Genomic DNA, 14,932 nt, shown 5'->3' on the forward strand with positions numbered 1-14,932 from the left:
TTTTAAATTGATTAAATAATCAATTTAGACAAAGGCCTATCCAAGGCTAAGTGCAGATCAAAAAAGAACTAGGGTTCATTTCAAGCCTTGAATGACAAAAGGTAGCAAATGAAGCGTTTGACAAGTGGTGAGGAGGCCAAAAAAGGACCAGAATTTATACGAGTACTTGAGATGAAGCGCCTCGTGCCATGCCCACTAATAAGTTTGTCTTCATACCCACCTTTTTTCCCGCCATTTTTTCCCATGCCAAATTCACTTCTTTTTTTTTTCTATCTCTTCCGTTGCTCGCAATCCTTAACCATGGATCTTATAAACCATATGGGACAAGAAACAGCGCCAACGCAGAATTCACGAGCAAGGAGATCGTTAGGATTCTAGAAAATATAAAGGTTATTTGAAATATAATTTCAGTAGTCGTTGTTTAAAGGTAGATGCGACGATGGGAGTATTAGGCGCTTTCCCCTAAGCTCACTGCAAATGCTCAGGTCGCCAAGAATTACTTCTTTTGCTGGTCCTCTTCAGAATTATAAAGTCCGTGTCTTAACGCCTTTTGGACGAATCGAGCGCGGAAAATTGATTTGCTTTCCAGTCTCATCTATGGTTGGAAATCTCATTCTTCTTTTATTAATAAAAAGTCGATGGTATTAAGGGTACCCAACAGTTTTGGGGGTACACCCAACCCGATTCGATAAATCCGGAGTGGGAAAGTAAATTATAGTCCATGAGCTTAATTTCTGACTGTTTTACTAGGTTGGTTGACTCGCAATTTAAATTCAAATTATCTGGTAGTTATATACATGAAGTTGTATTTGTGTATATTTATAATTTTCTGCCCTTAAATTTTAATTAATTCAATTACAGTTGTGCATATATATATATATAGAGCATAATGTAGGCTTTAAAATGAGCCAAATAACGGTCAAATCGGTCCGTAACTTACGAAGATACGAATTTTAAAAATTATCATACACTTGTGTATTGCGGGTAAATGTTTTACAGGGGCCCGTAGGAAATACATTATATTCTTTGCCCCTTTAAAGTCGTCTTTTGCAATGTTTATAATATAGTATCCATCCGCAGTATAAAAATGATATAAAAAATAGATCTAGAACTAACGAGTTATCTACGCAGGGAAAAAATAACACAGTAAAGCTGTTATAGTACTTCTATAACAACTGAATCACTATAATTTCAACTTTTCATACGCTGTTTCGAACACTGGTATATTGCAATTTTTTTTTTGCAATTTTATGTATCATCGATTTTTCACTTGCTGTTATTTTTTATTATTGAATTACATGCTGTTATATTTTTTCAAGCTGTAGATATGTTCATAAGTCAAATAATTCGTTACAAAGTTCATAAAGAGATAGCGTTTATTTTCGACCATCTCAAGTAGTTTAAAATGCGAAAATGGTACGACAACTAATTTATTTAAATTGTTAATGAAAAATGCTTCTAAAATGGGAAGGCTAGCAGGCTTCTGATTGGTTTAAAAGTTCCGTAGCTCGCGCGTGGGTGACGTCATAACAGTGTCTTTTGTAACGTAGACGTGATGGTCTTCGTGGGAACTTAGTTCAGGAATAATTTATTTATGGTTTTATTGAACCACTTTTTTGTATAGGGCACTCAATAACAAGATTTTGTCATTAATGTAGCATTTTTTCCCAAGGTCTATATAATAGAGCTGGAAATAAAACCGTATTTTAAGTTCATGTAATCTAACACGAAATCGGACTGGCGTGTGTTCAAACTCTTCTCGTATAATGTTACTCGGTTTTCCGCGTCTCTCACGTAAAAATGCTAAAAATAAGGGAAGAGAAGTACCCTGTTACTGTGTATTTTGATTTTGTACCCTTGGAAAAAATACGTGTTTGTGGTTTATTAGTTTGAACTGGACGGGTGGATCCTCTTTATGCAGAAATCTTTTGATTGTCCGGTAGAATACCTTTTTCTTTCTCCAACGCTATCAAATATTTCTGCATACAATTTCCAGAGCTTAAGTTAATCCTACTTCAATTAGAGAGGCAAATATTAATTTTTAAAAATTAGACCACCTTAAGTCGGAATATAGACGAAGTTAAGGCCAGCATAACTTTGGCAAATTAACCGCTAAAATAAAGAAAATACTTTGAGTACGTTATAGATATAAATGCCCTCTATCAAACGGTACTAAAAACCTGTTCCTACGTCAACCAGGGCCGGAGATAATAAGAGTATAATACCAAATTGTCTTGAACCTCTTGTTTTTACTACCTTGGAACTTTAGAAGCAGGTAAATAAATATAGTAACCTCTTTTTTTCGCTAGTCAATAATTTATTCCGTTTAAGAGCAAAATAGAGTTTTAAAAGAAAGGTATACCTGTAAAAGAGAAAGTGCTCCTCCCCTATTTTATAATCCATTCTCTTTCACCTTTTTTGTATACTTTCTCCCCTCCTTTTCTTTATTTGAGTAGGAAAAAAAAAGAATAAAGCAACGAGAACAAAGGGAAAAAAACCGAAAAAAAATGTGATTGTTTGTTTTGTGATAGAACTAAGCTACTTATATCGATCCAAGACAGAAAAAAATGGTGTCAGATTGTCTGCCCCTTTAGGGTTAGGAGGTATTTGACAAGTCTGTAATTAATTTGGTTTTAGTTAGTTAATTGATTGGTAAAGTCTAAAGGAATTTCGCTTTGGGATCTATTTGATCGGATACTTCATGAGGATTATTGTTTACTTATGGCTGTTTACAAATAAAGTGAGTATGAACTATTTAAATAGGGTAATTTGTTAGATCAATTAGAATTCAAAGTGTTTTCAGCTTCATTCTTGTTTGAGCATTTCATGCTCTCTTTAAGGTTCAAACTTTGAAAGTTTAGTTTTACTTATTTTTTAGAGAAATATATTGGTTTGCCTATTCAGATTTAGCTGCCTTATAGCTTTGGTTTTATCCTGGCCAATAAAATAACGAGAGTTTTGCTAGATTTTATTTTGGGTCACGCCAAACGGTTGTTAATATAAATTACATATTTGATGGATTATATTTCATAAAAATATTACTTTGAAAATATTTTTTGGAAATTTACCATATTTTGGCGAAAAAAAGATGCTTTTCAACTCGTAATAAATTAAAGTGTGTTAATATATTTGATAAAATTGTTAAGGATTCGCATAAATCGTAGTTTCGGCTTCAAAACAGAGTCCGAAATGGCCTATATTTTTAATTGTAGTGTTTTGTGAATTAATTGTTCATTACCCTGAAAAGTATTCTAATTAATAATTAGCTAATCTAAGTTTCATATTTATATAGAGCATAATATAAGCTTCAAAATAAGACCAATAACGTCAAAATCGGTCCACAATTAACGTATAGATACGTATTTTATAACATTGTGCACTATTGTATTGCGGGTAAAGGTTTTGCAGGGGCCTATAGGGGGGCTCAAAAATTAATAATGCTATTTTACAATAAGAAACTATTACAATATAATATCCATCCGCCAAATTTTGGAACTTAATATGTCAAACCAAAAACGGTTGGTAAGAACTACTTTCAGCGTTATTCTCAGAAACTTTCTATAGGCGTAGTAACTAGTTTGCAAACTTTCGAAGTGTAAAAAGATGGAGCAATTGTGTTCAACCGCGCGAGATGGTTTGAAAGAAGTAACTGATGAGAGGTGAAAAAAAATCAATCCTTGTCCGAACCATCTGGATTGAGTCCCCTTCAATACCTTACTTCTTTTTAACCGCTAATACTTCCTTGGTCAACCTTTCGTGACCTCATAGGCCTTTGTTGGACTATCGAGTCGGGCTTACAACCCACAAATAAGGTTTAGTTCAGGCTCTAACTCGGAAGTTCAAAAGTAAAATAGACTAAATATACTTTACCATACCACGAAGAACCCATAATAGACCTGGGAACGTTGAATGATAAAATTGGGCTGTCGCCACCATATTGGCGAACATAATGATCCAGTGCGAAACGTACAATAAAATCCATGATGACTATTCATACGTTCTCGAGTCTTACATGCGTTTAAGCTAGTTTCTGGTAACTTATAAACAAGATGATGGGTAACACCGCATTCCTAAGAAATATCCATCAGTTTTATCTGTATTTCTGCTCTAAACGCTCTGAAAGTTTCATCTTTCAAAAAATGTTTAGTATAATTTTATCCGTTATCATTAACGAAGTTACCATTGGCGTGGGAAGAGTTCAAACCCGGTCATTTGACTATTACTAAAAAAGAAAAAAAAATGATGAAATTAGAAATGATTTGAAAACATTCCTTTTGAATTTGAATTTAATTTCGTTTTATTTCTCTCTTTCTCTCTCTCTCGAATTTCATTCCTTAATTTTTAAAGTCGTCTGCAAACACGATGGAATATTTCCTCCACCCATTCCAATTTTTCCGCAATTTCTTATTTCATTTCCAACAGATTTAATAACGATTTTTCTCTAGCGCCCACCCAGCTCGCGCATTCAGTTACTCCCGCGTTTTTTTCCCACGCTTATAAAATTTTCAGAAAAGGCGGGAAATTATCATTTAAGGCGTGGTGTAAATATAATTTCCGAATTAAAGTTTTCATTTCCAATTTATTCTCCGGAACTAATTCCCGATCGTATTCCTCCCAAACCCATTTCCGATCTTAAAGGGACGGTAAGGTAAGGTCAAAGGTTAATAGAAATTGAGCTACACATTGTGTTGGTTAATGAAAGCTAACGCTCTACTTTATTTAATATTATTACCTTATCTTCCTTTTTAATTACTCTAAAGATGAATATAAATTTTTTACGGCTCATTTGAGGCATTTTTCTGGGAATGCGTTAGAAAATAATTATATTTTAGCTTCTTGGAAATTATTATCAAAGATTAGATTTCGTAATTTCGCAACACCCGGCAGTTTGCTCTAGAATGACTACTTCGTACTCGAGTTTCATCGTAGACGGAAGAAATAAACATTGTTGTTTTACCATCACTTTAGACGGGAGCTAGAAACCCGATTTAGTATTTAAAAGATACGGTACTGAGATGAAGAAATATTTGGGCGTAACTCTGCACTCTACGTAAATCTTCAAAGTTTCGCTAGAAGCCCGAAACGGTGCTGGGAAAATCGACAGGTTTTGCATAATTTGGAGCGGAACAGCTCTTCGAAGAAGGGTCGAGCTCTAGTCGGGGTCGGGATTGGGTGATTTTGAATATTATATGAAAAGAGAAGCGGGGGTGGCCGGAGAGAAATCGATACACTTCTTTTTTTAAAAAAGGGACCAATAATTCTACATATATTCTCTCTTTATCAGTCAGTGTATCAAAAACCATATAAAAACATTAACAAGCTGGATAGTCGTAGGTGAATGTTATTTCACACATCGTGGATTTGTATCTTCTGGTGGGTTATATAAGAATGGAAAAGCAGTATTCAATTCTTTACTAGTAGGTGGCACGTTAAGTTCACGGCCATCTTGGAAAATGGAGGTCAAAAATTTACCCGTTGATACACATTTTTATATATATTAGCCCTCTATATAAGAGATGATCAAATCCACGGCCATTTTCCAAAATGGTGGCCTTATAAAGTAGCTAATATATCATGAAGTTATCTATCATAATTCCCTTCTGTCTAATCTCGGGTATTTCGATAATTTGGCAGACTCAAAGTATTTTTGTAACACTATCTATACGGAGACTTATTCGCGTTATAAACTTATGCTTCATAACTTTAATTCCACCCTTGGGAGCTTCTAAAAATGAACACAATAACGTGTAATTTGAAAAAGGGGTATTCATTAAATCCAGAAAAATGTATTACAAAAATCAATATCAAAATACAATCTCGGTGTTATTCTTTGGAAAATGATAAGGAGTATCATTGTCATGTGCAATAATAATAATAACATATTTATGTCAATGGGAAAAATACAGAAATAGGGGGAAATTTTCGACAGCGTTGACATCAATAAAAATAATAACTATGTATGGCTCGGCCTGTCCTATAGAACGCATTATAAGTATATCTCAATCAATTCTGTTCATCAGATTTTGGAAATGGAAAATAGATTTTGGGCCAATTATTTTTACTGAAAATGCATTTGGAACAAGAAATTTGATTTCTTCATATTTAAAAAACTAGTTACTAGGAGGTGTGTGAGAAATTATAGGCTATTATTAGACATTTTCACATGAGGTCATAACCTTTGACCTCGTATGCCTCAGATCACAGATGGAAGGAATATTTAAATCATGATACCTTCGTTAAGACACAAACTATGTCTTTAATTTAAAACAAAAAACTTATGGAAAGCGTTGACATTATGACCTTTAACCCAAAAGATACTACGATCCCTTCCCTAAAATAATAATAACAGCAGGAGCAGATGACAAAGGAGTCTCGGACGCTAGCTTCCATAATGTAGAGGGCAATGGGATCCGCGAACGTCACGGTTATTAACCAAAATCATTACGCCAGTGCCACCTCTCGTAGGAAATTTGAGCTTTATTTTCCAACCAATAGCGTGGCTGCAAAGTCTCGAAAGGAGATCTGGGAAATCGCGTCTGGAGCCTCTCTTTAAAAATACGTATCGTCTGCTTATAATTAGCCTAGGCGTAACGAGTATTAGAGTTAAAAATTGGATTTCAACGGCTTTTTAATCTTTTTTTAAGGCTAAAATTGATAACACTATTAAAAAACTAAAATGTGTTTCAGTTAATTTTTTCTAAATTTCTTCTTGAATTAAATGATAGCTACAAGAGGTTGGGAAAAGAAATCACTCACGATCTTTTAAAGCTCAAAAAGTAAGAGACAGTGATTTCGTTTCCAACCTCTTGTAGCCAAAATACGGAATATTTTGGCCCTAAAACACATATATAACATTGTGTTTCGGCATCTTTTAAAACCTTGCTTTTATCTTTTGAAAACCCGACCCCAATCATTCCAGTGGGCACAAATTGTTAATTAAGCCTTGGCTTACCTGGGGTTCTCTGCTAGTTTGGACTTAATTTGACCCTATTTAGTAGGTTTAAAGTCACAAAATGTAGTCTTATCTTTTATCTTAATACCAACGGTTACAGCTGTTTGAATAAAGTAATTATATTGTGTATATTTATGTCGCGATCGGATAGGACGAACCTCAGTAGCCACCGTTAGTCCGTTATTACAAAAAAATTCCCAGCAGACTTTGGTGCCAGATACAATCCACCAAAAGCATCGTCTGCTATAATGTCTGATAGCGCCTCTATGGCAAACGATACCGCTACAGCTGTGACGTACGCGGGTGCCATTGCCCTCTATATTGTGGAAGCTAGCGTCCGAGACTCCTTTGTCATCTGCTCCTGATAACAGTAATAATAATTGAGAGAAATTCAAGTGGCAGTCCTGTTGAGAAATTATCCATTTAGGCACAGAACGGTTCTGTTTTGTTTTAGATAATTTTTTATTCAAATGCTTTTATTTTCCTAGTACTTCCTCCCTTTGCGAGCGCATTTTAGTTATTTATTACTAGCAGAAATTGTCACCAAGGCTTAGGTAATTTGTGAAATAAAAGGGCTAGATTGAAGTTTTGTAGGGTTATGGTTGGTTCCGTATTACTTCCGCGAGCTGGATTTTGCTGAATGTTATATTAGATTTTTATGTCTCTTACAAAACGTTCTCTTTCTCTCTCTCTCTCTCTTGGTTTCCCACTAGGGGTTGCATTGTAAATATAATAGGATTTTTCCCTAGCTATCATCTTTTATGTCTTGAAATGGCCGGAGCTATTATTGCATAATTTATACGTCTAAGGAGAACCAAGGCTTAGCTATTACACTAACACTATTGAATGTCATTTTCAAAAACAAGGTTTTTTCCCGCTCTTTTACCATTTTTTTCTCTCTCTTTTCTCAAAGGGAGTTGAAAACTTGAAATAGGTACAGTTAGGCTTACCTTGTTTCGCACCTAAGCCTCGGTATGTTTTAGGCAATGTGGGACTGGTGAGCAGGGTGATAAACTAAATGGCCCTTTTTTTCTTTCATTTTTTGTTAAACTTGCAGTCGTGGTAAGATATACCTTGATCTATAAGAAACTCCCTTGAAAAGCTACATTTCGCCCCATTTCTATGTGATTTTTCTTTTTTCGTGAATATTGTTTTTAAACAGCCTTATTCCGAAGGTAACGTTCGGTGGTCAGGTAAGTGGATTTGTATGGAGTGGCTTCGTTCGAAGCGAAGTTAAACGCCAATGAATCTTTTTCATGTAATAATGCTTATAATATTTATTAAAGAGAATATGGGCTACAAAATGATCCAAATTGGATCAAAATCGAAAGGTATGTAAGAAAGTTATTTTGATTTAAAGTGATAACTATAAAAATTTTTAAATAAATTTGATTTAGAATCGAGTTCACAGGTTAAAAGGAATGTAAACCCAGTTGAATTATTTTTATATATAATATTTACATTGAATATTAAAAAGGAAAGTTAGGGCTTCAAAATGAGCCAAATTGCGTCGAATTCTGACTTTAATTAAGAAAGATATTCATATTTAAAGAAACGATATAAATTTGAAAGCGAAATCAATCAGGTACAGACACAATTGAAAACCCAATAAGACTGATTTCTTTAGTTTTGCGGGTGGAGCTAAACTTCAGAATAGTATTAGACAGTGTCTAGGTATAATCTTCCCTCTGTATTTTCTCTTTTTTCCGGTAAGAAAAAGCCCATTACGTGGCATTATAAATAATTCATTGTTAGACCCTGTTTTGTTTTGTTGGATTTTTTCTATCACTTATATTTTGTTGAGGAGCTACAATGCACCTGCATCCTCAGGTAATGCGCCAGTATTAGGCTTAGAAACATCTCGAAAAAATACACAAAGTAAATATTTCGAAATATCTATAACAAAGGCTTATTTTGGAGATCAGTTAATTAAAACGTATGACCTTTCAGTAGACTTAACTTAAGCGTAATTTATAATTAATTCAGTCTACGAATTAAACGTGGGCGATCTAGCTTTTAAAATATTGATTTTCTAAACTCCCATTGGTTCGTTGAAAGACTTTATTCTTCTAAATTTCTTTCCTGCCTCGTTAACCGATTTTTCTTTCGGCCAATTAAACCGATTGCGATGCAATGTTGTCACCCCCTTCCCCTTCTCCCGTTAACCCTCTTTGGGACCCAGAAAGAGAGACACAATTGTAACACAATTTTTTTTGTCTAATTTTTGGAACACAACTAAGCCTTGGCTTCGTGCATGTTGGTTTTCTTGGTATATTTTATAGAAAGCTATTACCGGATCATTCTCCGTTACCCGCGCGTGCAACGGTCGTTCTTTTGGCGCCACTTCCTTTGTTTTAAAAAAATGGCGGGGAATTTTTTAGCGCGTGACAAGGCTTACGGAATTATATATACTTTTTTCTTTAGTTCTAGTTTCAAATTCGCTAGGGAAAATAGGCCTTATACGCGTAAAGTGGTTCACTCCTCGTTTCTTTGGTAGATTCTTAAACCGTGTTCGCGCTTTAAGAGTGAATAGCGAAGGGTAAGTTAGAAACAAGTTGGTTAAGATGTAACTTAAAACCCTTGAGAGATTAATACGTATTTTGGTCATAGGTGAGAATATTTGTGAATGTTTATTATTAATGGAATATTGAGAAACAATTATGTGAAATATTACCACGTTTCAGTTACTTTTAGCAGGAGTTTAAACTGAAATTCTAGCCAGTTCAATAAACCCCGTTGATCATCTGATTTCCCACGGTTTAAAAAATCTAAAAATCAACTGAGGGAAGGTTTCAATTGTATTCAACAGGTTTCCGTGAACAGATTAAGACTAGGGGGCCCTTTTTTGGCTGAAAGTTTTCGCAAACTAATTGTTCGGAAGCTGCCAGCCGCGACGGCGTAAAAACAAACGATGTTAAAACGCGCTTGGACCATTTTTCCAGATGCGACCCCGCGCTAGAGAAATTCGAGCGATAGCCCGTTTTACGCGCCAGAGATCAGAAGTGGGGGTCCCTGTACCATCCTTCAGACTGGGGACCAAAACCGCTATGCTCTTGATTTAATTATTTTCCATGGCCGGTATTATTTAGCGCCAAAGAAAAGGCGGGAGAAATATTTTCCCTCCCTTTTTTTGTGGCAACTTCATCTTATTATTTTTTTTTAACTTCAATGCCATTCTCATCTTTACGCGTATGGTTACCGTTAAAATAACAAGTCACCTATCCAATTAAATTGATTGGAACCATTAAACAGTGTATTTAATGAGGTAATGCTAACTAGTCGAATATCGTATCATGCCTTTAGTAAGGTTAACTTCCATTTTGTTTCCAAGATGGCGGCGGATTTAAATCAAAATTTACTCGTGTTTTCTTTGAGATATATTGAACGTGTTTCCAAAATTTTACTTAAATCGGTGAAATTTACGGAAGTTATTTGAATCACAAAATAATTGTCTTTCTTATATTCGCCATTTTCTAAGATGGCCGCCGAATTAAACCAAAATTTATACGTCTTTTCTTTATGACGTATTGACACAGTATACAAAATTTCAGTCGAATATATTGATATTACGAAACTTATATCTAGGCCCTTGAGGAGTTATATTTTTCTGTCCGTCATATTATAAGATGGATACCAAAATTTGATCGGACGTTTATGGAAAATTTCAGTACAATCTGTTGAAATTCTATAGAAAAATAAAATGGTCCAAAATTGGCGGCATGCATGGATGTTAGAATGAAAATTAGCAAAATTTTGACTTAATTTTCTCATACAAAATGACATTCCAGGATAGAATCCTAGGCAATGACCATTATACTAAATTAAGAACTATAACTAATCCGGTCCAAATATTAGAGCGACCAGACAATGGAATTTCTGGGGAGAAAGAGTCGTATATTACTCAAATTCTTAGCCAAAATATAACGTTAGAACAAAGCGTTAAGCCTTGGGCAAAGTATAATTATATTAAATGGTAGAAAAGAACGGGGGTTGGGCGATATTCTTTCTCTCTTTCGCATGGTGTGTCCTGCCGTATAGCATCGCGCTTGCGCTGGCCTACTTTTCTAATTAAGCCCTAAATTACGCGAAATCCCGAGGACGTCGACAACGACGAGGACTTGGGCCTTTCCCCTCCTGTTTAAACTAGTTAACTCCGTTTTCTTTTTGCATCTCTCGACATAATCCCTGTAATTCTCTAGACGATACAGCTTGGATTCCTGTTTTTCACAACCTAATTTAGAGTTATAACTTCTAATTCTTTTTTACTACATGGACAGTTGATATGTGCAAATCTTTTAGCGCTGCATTGCAGTTATTTCAAAGTGGTTATAGGGTTTTATTTAATAGTTGTAGTATAATACTGTTTTAAATTTTTTAAGTATTCTGGGCTATGAAATTCTATTGGATGATAGTTTTCAATGTTTCTAAAGTAGAAATGTTAAGCCTAACCACTATTTTGAAATAATAAAACAAAATTGAGAATGCCAACTTTACAGGCGCAACAGTATTAATGTATTTCTTACGGGCCCCTGTAGAAAGGTTTACCCGCAATACATTACTGTATCCTTTTTTTAAAAAATTCTTATATTTTTTAATTATAAACCGATTTTAGCGTTGTTGGGCTCATTGTTAAGTTCAAATTACGCTCTATATTAATCTCTATTCGAAATTAATTAATTAATTTAAATTTAAGTTTAAATCAATTCATCCTATTTCAATCTCTCTTTAACTTAATTACTCGTATACTCTTTCAATATTCATTACACTAGTTTGAATAAATAAAAAAAGGAAACATTCTAGTCAGGCCCTTTCGTGGTTTAAGGTTCGTTAATCTCTTGTAGCAGTATAGGAAACTTAACACCATCTGCCCTGCATCTTAAACTCGTCATAGAGGGAGAGAGAGAGAAGTTTCTCGCTATATAGAAAGAAAATGTTTACGCCAGGAAATCATATCTTATTTATACTGTCTTGAACCCAGGCAACTTCAACTTCGTGATGGAGGGGATAGCTTCGTGTCTAAAATAAGAGAGATTGCAAAGGCTTAGCCGCTCTCCGTTTCTTTTCCTTCCTACCCTCTCCAATATTTTTCTTGTATTACTTTTGCGAAATGCACCTGCACCCTAGGCCTTGGTCGACCCTTTTTTTATTACGAGTTGTCTTCCTCCATTCTGTGGTTTGTTCTTTTTTTTATTTTGTTTTGAACAATCTTTAGGGTGAAAAGAAAAAAAAACGCGTCATATCTTAGAGAACGACGTCTTTCGTTCTTTTTTCATCATCGGTCAGTCTAGGAAGTGATGTAGTGTGATTATTTAATTCCCTTATCAATCAAAACGAGCGGGGATTTGGCGTTGAGAGCGGCAGTGGGGCCTTATTTTCAGTAATGGGATCCTGACCCCTTCTTTAAGAGAGACAACTAGGGTCAAAACCCTCGACCCAGTTGACCAAAACATAAGGAAAATGAAATTGGAGTTGATCAGGCTTTAGGTAACTTATACTTGTAGAAAACAACCACAACCAGTAATAAGTGAAAGTTCTGACTGACAATTCCAAGCTATGTCAAAATGGTTTTATCTATCAAAACTGAAACTAGTTTTGCTAGGACGTTACTATCAGAGTCCGTTTGGGAAGATGGCAGACGTTACGGAATAAGTTTCGTACGTTACTTTTGAACAGAGACATACTATCTATAAAGGGCTACATGGTTTTTGGTATTCCATACGCCATATTGGAAAATGGAGGTCGGAAAAGAAAATGAAACGTAATCCTGATGTCTTTACATTTTAACCGATAACTCCGGTTTTACTTGAAGTTAGTAAACTGATTAAGTAACTAACTTTAAAATGATGTATGTTTTATGGTTTAAAACCGTGTCCATCTTGAAAAATAGAGTAAACAAAACATGATGACGGGATATAATCCGTACGTAAATACGTAAAACAAGTACTTTTTACGCTGGAAACGCCGGGAACTTTTGCTACTAGATAAACTCTCATATCGATTTTTTTTCTGCTGCGATAGAGCGGATGCATTATGCCTCGCGGTTGTTGTATTTTTTTTTTTTAAACTTAATTTGTTAATGGCGCAATACCCTGAAACTTTATTCTACACGGGATAAATATTTAGAGAGGTTAGGCCTATTTCTTGTAACAAGATGGTTGCTGGCCTTTTATAAGCAATTTCATTAAATTTTTCCAGATAACGGTGCTTCGTAAATTTTGAAAGCATTTTCCAAAATTAACTTTCTTTCAGAACGGATTTTTATTGAAGTTTAATAGCATTATTTCCTTAACTTCTTAGTCTAAATTGATTTTAAAGCGAGATTAAACGCGTTAAACCTTAATTCTTTAAAACGCGGTTCGTTTATTGAAAAATCCAGCTGCCTTGAAAATTCTATTGATAAATCCTGTTGATGGTAATTTCCCGCAAGTCCGCTTAAAATTGTACTTCCTCAAAAATCATATGGTTTATATCAAGCGTAAGTAGCGGACGTTAAGGCGTAATAACTCGCGTTAAATGTCATAGGATAAAAATTAGGTAGTATACGCGAGTTCTGTAGGCTTCATTTGTGACGTCAGCAACTAGGGTAGACGTCATGGGCCTATCTTTAGCAATGAAGGCCCATTTTTGGTAATGCTTTTACGAGCGACGTAGTACTAGGCCTTCTGATTTAGCTCTATAGTAGAATATTGCCTTGGAAGGAGTAAATAAGACTTGATTCTACTTAGTGTCGACTGTCGAGGTTTAGCCGTTTATAGTATTTAAGAGCCTTAGAGTAGACTGACCAAAAGTTTTATAGAATAAATTTGCTTTTCTATTGGAATTTTCGCTTTCAGGACGCTGAAAAACAGAGAGGGAGTTTTTGGTGCTAGGTGTCTGACTATCGCGTCATAGAGCGATGAGTAATGAATAGCTAGGCCTCTGCTCGAAAAACTTATGATTGATGAGCGGCCTTTTCTAAATTGTCGCTCTCATATGCCCTTCCCCTACCCATCTCTTTCTCTCTCTCTCTCTCGCTGTGCCAGTGAGCTCTCTTTTTCCGTTCCGTGAATGAGAGTAACAGTGTGTGGCAAAAAGGGATTGAAGGCCGACACGTCGTTCGTTCAAAGAGATATCGAGCTCTCTCAGATGCTTCCCGCCTTTTTCTTTATTCTTTAGCGGTTAGGGTAGTGTTAGGCCTAACCCTTTTCGATGGACCCCTTCAGTCTAAATAGATTGATCATCCCTCTAAAAATTTCTCGTGTTCGAATCGCTTAATGGCTGAAAACACACGAGTTCATTCATCCAAGTGATATCCGTGGATTCCTAACCTCATAACCAAACATACCCGTGGTTGCTTTATATGTTCAATAAAAATGAACGGAAAGATAGTTTTTAAATGTAACAAAAGAGACGATACATTAAGCGTAAGATTTGAAACTTTTATATTACAAATTTTGATCTCTGCCTACTGGATGATATTGGGCAATTATAAGTTAAATTAATTAATATTAAAGAACACGGGAGTCGTGAAAACAAGGATTTGAGTTATCCGTCCATAAATTTACCCCAACCCCTAATTAATAAATTTAGTTCTAGGCCTAAGCACACGTATAAAGATCTTATGGTTGTAGTGAGATTATCTGTGTCCATGTACAAACTATTCTGTAATTTTCATTGATCTCTATCTCGAAGATAGTCGTATCGATCAAATCCTTCTCGAACGATTCTATTAGGATAGGACCAATGGGAGGAGGTGCGTGATAAATATAACAACAAGAATTTAATTTTAATGAGGCTTTCAACTTATTATTATTTATATAAACACAAAGCCATATCTAAGTGACCTTGCAATTTACACGCGAAAGTTTTTATCGGACAAAGTTCTGAACCTAGTCTTCACAGTTGCAGGATTGGAAATAAGACAGGTTTACAAGTCCAAAACTAGTTTATTAATTGCTCGGACCAGTTTATTTATTCCAAAACTTAGGGTCACTGGTCCCA

The sequence above is a fragment of the Phalangium opilio genome, unplaced genomic scaffold (assembly GCF_054372755.1).
Source record: "Phalangium opilio isolate 3A_F unplaced genomic scaffold, DU_Popi_V2 ptg000014l_1, whole genome shotgun sequence".
Classification (NCBI taxonomy): domain Eukaryota; kingdom Metazoa; phylum Arthropoda; class Arachnida; order Opiliones; family Phalangiidae; genus Phalangium; species Phalangium opilio.